A 5,931-nucleotide genomic window follows, 5' to 3' on the forward strand; every position below is an offset into this window, starting at 1 on the left:
AGTGTAGCACAGTTTATTATAGGTTAAAAGTATAACAAAGTATGTATATGCACCCACAAGCGGATGGGGTGAGGGATGACAGATCACAATGGAGGAAGGTCCCTGTCTCACACTCGGAAAGTAAAGATCCCATCCAGATAACCCCAGGTTATTGCCAACATCCCAAAAATAGATACCATAGAACAAAGGTACCCCCCAATGTACACACGGGGACTTTAACAACAACTGAGTACATATGTTGATTACAAAATGTTATTAAATGTTTTTAAAAAAATTGGTGCATACATCACTATACATTAAAATAGTAACAGAGCTGATTGAAAAGTGATTGTCTCCTGATATTTCCCGACATGTTTCAGGACCTGTAAAGAGTCCTTTCCTCAGGGGAATGCACCTGAGGAAAGGACTCTACACGTCCTGAAACGTGTTAGTAAATATCAGTAGACAATCACTTTTCAATCAGCTCTGTTACTATTTTAATGTATAGTGATGTATGCACTGATATTTTTTTTTTTTTTTTTTTTATAAATGTTATAATTAACATATGTACTCAGTTGTTGTTAAAGTCCCTGTGTGTACATTGGGGGGTACCATTTTGTTCTATGGTACCTGTCTCACTCGGAACTTCCTCTCTTGCGATCTGTCATTCCTCACGATCTGTCATCCCTCACCCCATCCGCTTGTAAGTACATATACTTACTATGTTATACTTTTAACCTATAATAAACTGTGCTACACTATGCCTGCTTGGCGCTATCTTTCCCTGCCCTCAAGGATCCTTTCAGAACACTTTCTACTAGGTCTGTTTAGTGCTTCTTGGGCTTTCTAGCATCAGGCATTTGTTTTCCAGATATGCAAGGGCTACTACCTGGTTCGATGTTTACGTTTTACCATGTGGTTCTTCAGGCAGCTCTGTTGGCCATCTTGAACCCCTTCTGTTAAAGTGGTTCTAAAGGCTGAGGGGTGTTTTTTTTTTTTTTTTTTTTTAAAAACCTTCATGCACGATAAGAAACCTTCTGTGTGCAGCTCCCCTTTTACTTACCTGAGTCTGATCTTGATGCAGCGATGTGCACGGGAGCAACGGCTCTCCCAGCTCTTTACCTTCTCATGGGCTTAGCTATTGGCTCCAGCTGTTTTCAATCGCAGCCAGTGAGGAGGGTTCACCAAGCAGGGTTGAGTCACGCTTTGTGTCCTATTGACATATACAGCATGGCTGTACCCCGTTAGCAAGCTGCTTGCCATAAGGGCACACGGAGGGACCCAAAGAAGAGGAGGATCGGGGCTGCTCTGTGCAAAACCACTACTCAGAGCAGGCAAGTATAAGATTATATTTTTTTTTTTTTTTTACCTTTTTCGATATCACTTGGTGTTTTTGTTTGCTGTGTTGCCCATCACTCAGTTGTATTTGGTAAAGTTCCTTACATTCCTGAATACCATCCTGTGTCCTGTAGTGTAAGATAAGACAAAAATCCTGTTTTTGTTTACCTGTAAAATCCTTTTCTTGGAGTACATTACAGGGCACAGGTTCTTCCCCTCTCTTCCTTATGATTTGCTCCTACTATTGCTTGTTTACAAAACTGAGGCTTGCTGGGAGGGTTTATGCAGGGCTATGTTAACAGGTTTGCTCTGCCAGTGTCTGGTCTCCTGAAGGTAGCAGCATAACCGGAATACCATCCTGTGTCTTGTAATGTACTCCAAGAAAAGGATTTTACAGGTAAGACAAAAATCTCACTTTAACTTTTGCACACCAGTTAATGCAGTAAAGGGGGTTCTTGAGGTGTTTTTTTTTTTTTTTTTTTTTTACACTAACAGTGAGAGGATGGGTGAAACGATGGTGGTCATCCCGCTACTGTATTTATTAATTTTAGGTAATAGTTGAAGTTATCTTTTTATAATTAAATATTTTATTAAAACTTGATATGTGTAGTTTGAGATTTATTGGTATTGCAGTTCTGTGTGCAGAGATCCGCACTTGAAAGGGAAGCCAGCCTACTTACTGATCACCTAATTTAAACTCTGCTGATCCTCTGCATCTTGTTAAACTGATCCCAAAATAATCCCTCCTCATCTCACCCCCTCCTCATCTCACCACCTCTTCATTTTATGTTTTGCATATTCTGACGAGCTGAGCTATATTCGTTCTTTGCTAAGAACGGGATCCTGAACCTTTCACCTTGACCCTTCTCTACCAGTGTCTTAGAGGCACTCCTGTCTGTTATCTGCGTGAGAGGTTATTCTCAGACTGGTGGTATTCCCGAGAGCAGCCTTTTTTCCACCAGGGTGCCTTGAGATTTCTTCAGGGGTGCTTCAGCAAAATGTCTAAAAATTGCCCAATAATTGTATGCGAGCCGGTGTGTGGATGGAGGCTGCCTTTTTAGTTACACTAAGTCACAGGTTTTCATTATGCACTATTACAACCCTCTAGCTGCCGGTGTCCTAACGACCGATGGCGTCATCAGTGGATAAGGAGGATGTCAGTCGCCAGCATAGCATCCTTGTTTAACCCTCACCCGCCTCTCTCCACCAGCAGTGGGGCTCACATTAGCTGAGTAATGGAGAAATATTGGAATACTAGTCAGTGTGTTTGCTTTGCAAGAATAAATTCCCCTCTAACCTTGGCTGTCCTACTTGGACTTGTAGATGTTGCTACATTGTGTAAAAGCTATTCTACTGGTTTTCATTTTAAAATGGGGTGCCTAAAGACTGTCCATTTTTTTTTAAAGGGTGCCTTGACTGAAAAAAAGGTTGAGAAACACTGCTATATAGCAATAGATAACATTTGGCATTGTTCTAATACCCCATCACTCTGTGCCTACCCACAACAAAGTAATAGTCTCGTAAATAAAAAATGTGAACTGCGCTAAAAACAAATGAAATTGATGTGACAATAATATATCCTTGAAAGATAAATAAGTAACACTGAAGTAATCAAAAAACATGAAATCAAAAAAAATATATATTTATCCCAGTTAAAAAATAAAAGTCCAAAGGAACCCAAATAATATCCAATAGTAGGTGCAATAGAACTCCTCAAATACACCCTGTGAGGAATCCACCACCAGAAGGATTACACGCTTACCAAAAGCAAGCTGTGAATCAGCTTGTAATAGAATCAGATGTCCATTTGATGAAGGCGTCCTAATTAAACCTCACTATGGGGGGGAGACAGGCAGGGTGGCTCCGTCCAGTGGGTAAATAGTTAATCCGCAAAGAGGACCCAAAAAGATGAAAAAATGGATCTCCATAGTGTAAATCAGTCAACAATGATTTTATTTAAAAAAGAGTTACACTTACACAAAAACGTAGATCATAGGCAGAAAAACGAAGGTAAAAAAGAACAGCCGGCCAGCCTGCAGACACCCGTTCGGGACGAGGTACTCAATGATGACGTCAGCGCGTCAACCATCCGACATACGTTTCCTCTTAGAAAGATGTCGTCTAGGGAACCGAAACGCTTTCAGACGCTCTAAGACGAAACGTACGTCGGATGGTTGACGCGCTGACGTCATCGTTGAGTACCTCGTCCGGAACAGGTGTCTGCAGGCTGGCCGGCTGTTGTTTTTTACCTTCGTTTTTCTGCCTTTGATCTACGTTTTTGTGTAAGTGTAACTCTTTTTTTAAATAAAATCATTGTTGACTGATTTACACTATGGAGATCCACTTTTTCATCTTTTTGGGTCCTCTTTGCTGTTTATCCATTTACCCACTGGACGGAGCCATCCTGCCTGTCTTCACCCCCCCCCCCCCCCATGGTGAGGTCTGATTAGGACACCTTCATCGAATGGACATCTGATTCCATTACAAACTGATTCACAGCTTGCTTTTGGTAAGCGTGTAATCCTTCTGGTGGTGGATTCGTCACAGGGTGTATTTGACGAGTTCTATTGCACCTACTATTGGATATTATTTGGGTTCCTTTGGACTTTTATTTTTCAACTGGGATTAATATATATTTTTAGTTCATGTTTCTGGATTACTTAAGTGTTACTTATTTATCTTTCAAGGATATATTATTGTCACATTAATTTCATTTGTTTTTAGCGCAGTTCACATTTTTGATTTACTATTTACTTATTTGTGTATGCCTCACAAATTGGAACTGCGGCTTTTGGTGTTTTCTATTTGTTTGTGAAGCGCGGTAATTTGTTTTTTCTGTTATAATAGTCTCATAAAATCCCCACTTTCCCTTTTGACTCGCCTACAGTGAGGGGAAAAAAGTATTTGATCCCCTGCTGATTTTGTACATTTACCCACTGACAAAGAAATGCTCAGTCTATAATTTTAATGGTAGGTTTATTGTAACAGTGAGAAACAGAATAACAAAAAAAATCCAGAAAAAATGCATTTCAAAAAAGTTATCAATGGATTTGCATTTTAATGAGTGAAATAAGTATTTGACCCCTTCGCAAAACATGAGTTATGCCCCGTACACACGGTCGGATTTTACGATGGAAAATGTCCGATCGGAGCGTGTTGTCGGAAATTACGACCGTGTGTGGGCTCCATCGGACATTTTCCATCGGATTTTCCGACACACAAAGTTGGAGAGCAGGAGATAAAATTTTCCAACAACAAAACCCGTTGTCGGAAATTCCGATCGTGTGTACACAAATCCGACGGACAAAGTGCCACGCATGCTCAGAATAAATAAAGAGATGAAAGCTATTGGCCACTGCCCCGTTTATAGTCCCGACGTACGTGTTTTATGTCACCGCGTTTAGAACGATCGGATTTTCCGACAACTTTGTGTGACCGTGTGTATGCAAGACAAGTTTGAGCCAACATCCGTCGGAAAAAATCCTAGGATTTTGTTGTCGGAATGTCCGACCGTGTGTACGGGGCATTAGTACTTGGTGGAACAACCCTTGTTGGCAAGTACAGAGGTCAGACGTTTCTTGTAGTTGGCCTCCAGGTTTGCAAAAATCTCAGGAGGGATTTTGTCCCACTCCTCTGCAAATCCTCTCAGAGTCATTAAGGTTTTAAGGGCTGATGTTTGTTAACTTGAACCTTCAGCTCCCTCCACATATTTTCTATGGGATTAAGGTCTGGAGACTGGCTAGGCCACTCCAGGACCTTAATGTGCTTTTTCTTGGGCCACTCATTTGTTATTTTGGGTCATTGTCATGCTGGAATACCCATCCATGACCCATTTTCAATGCCCTGGCTGAGGGAAGGAGGTTCTTGCCCAAGATTTGACGGTACATGGCCCCGTCAATCGTCCCTTTTGATGCGGTGAAGTTGTCCTGTCTCTGTAGCAGAACCCCCCCCAAAACCCTAATGTTTCCACCTCCGGTGGGGATGGTGTTCTCGGGGTCATAAATAATTAAAAGAAACAGGTGTGCTAATCTATAAGAATATTCACAGTGCAAGAATACACATGACAAAAATTTAAGGGCATAAATTCCACTCCTACAAAAAACAAGTGTAAAAAAAAAAAAAAAAAAGTTAGATGAAATGACTCATAAAGTGAAAAAAAATATGATTCAATTCATAAAATGTGCATAAAAACTGGCAAACCCTTATACAAAAGGGAATTGAGGGAACCAAATATGGGAAAACTTCTGTGCTCTTCAAGGGAATTGGGTGAACCAATTATAAGGTAACTTCAGTGCTCTTCAAAACACAAAGACTTTAATATCCCATCACCACATAGATTCACTTCTCACCAGATTGCAGTAGTTTCAAGCATTGGATAATAATCCCACCATGCTTCAACAGACTGGGCTGTAAAAACAAACCAAATTCAAGATAACAGCGGTATCAGAAACTGGACAATGATCCCAGCAGGCTCCAACACCTTAAACACCTATGCATTCAGGTGAAAAAACTTCTTTCACTGACCGGCCCCCGTTTTTTTTTTTTTTCCTCTCATCTGAGTCCTGTGATTCGCACGCCAGAGACGCGCTTTTCCCCTCTGCCCTTTGTCTCGGC

Source organism: Aquarana catesbeiana, linkage group LG09 (assembly GCF_042186555.1).
Source record: "Aquarana catesbeiana isolate 2022-GZ linkage group LG09, ASM4218655v1, whole genome shotgun sequence".
NCBI classification, from domain to species: domain Eukaryota; kingdom Metazoa; phylum Chordata; class Amphibia; order Anura; family Ranidae; genus Aquarana; species Aquarana catesbeiana.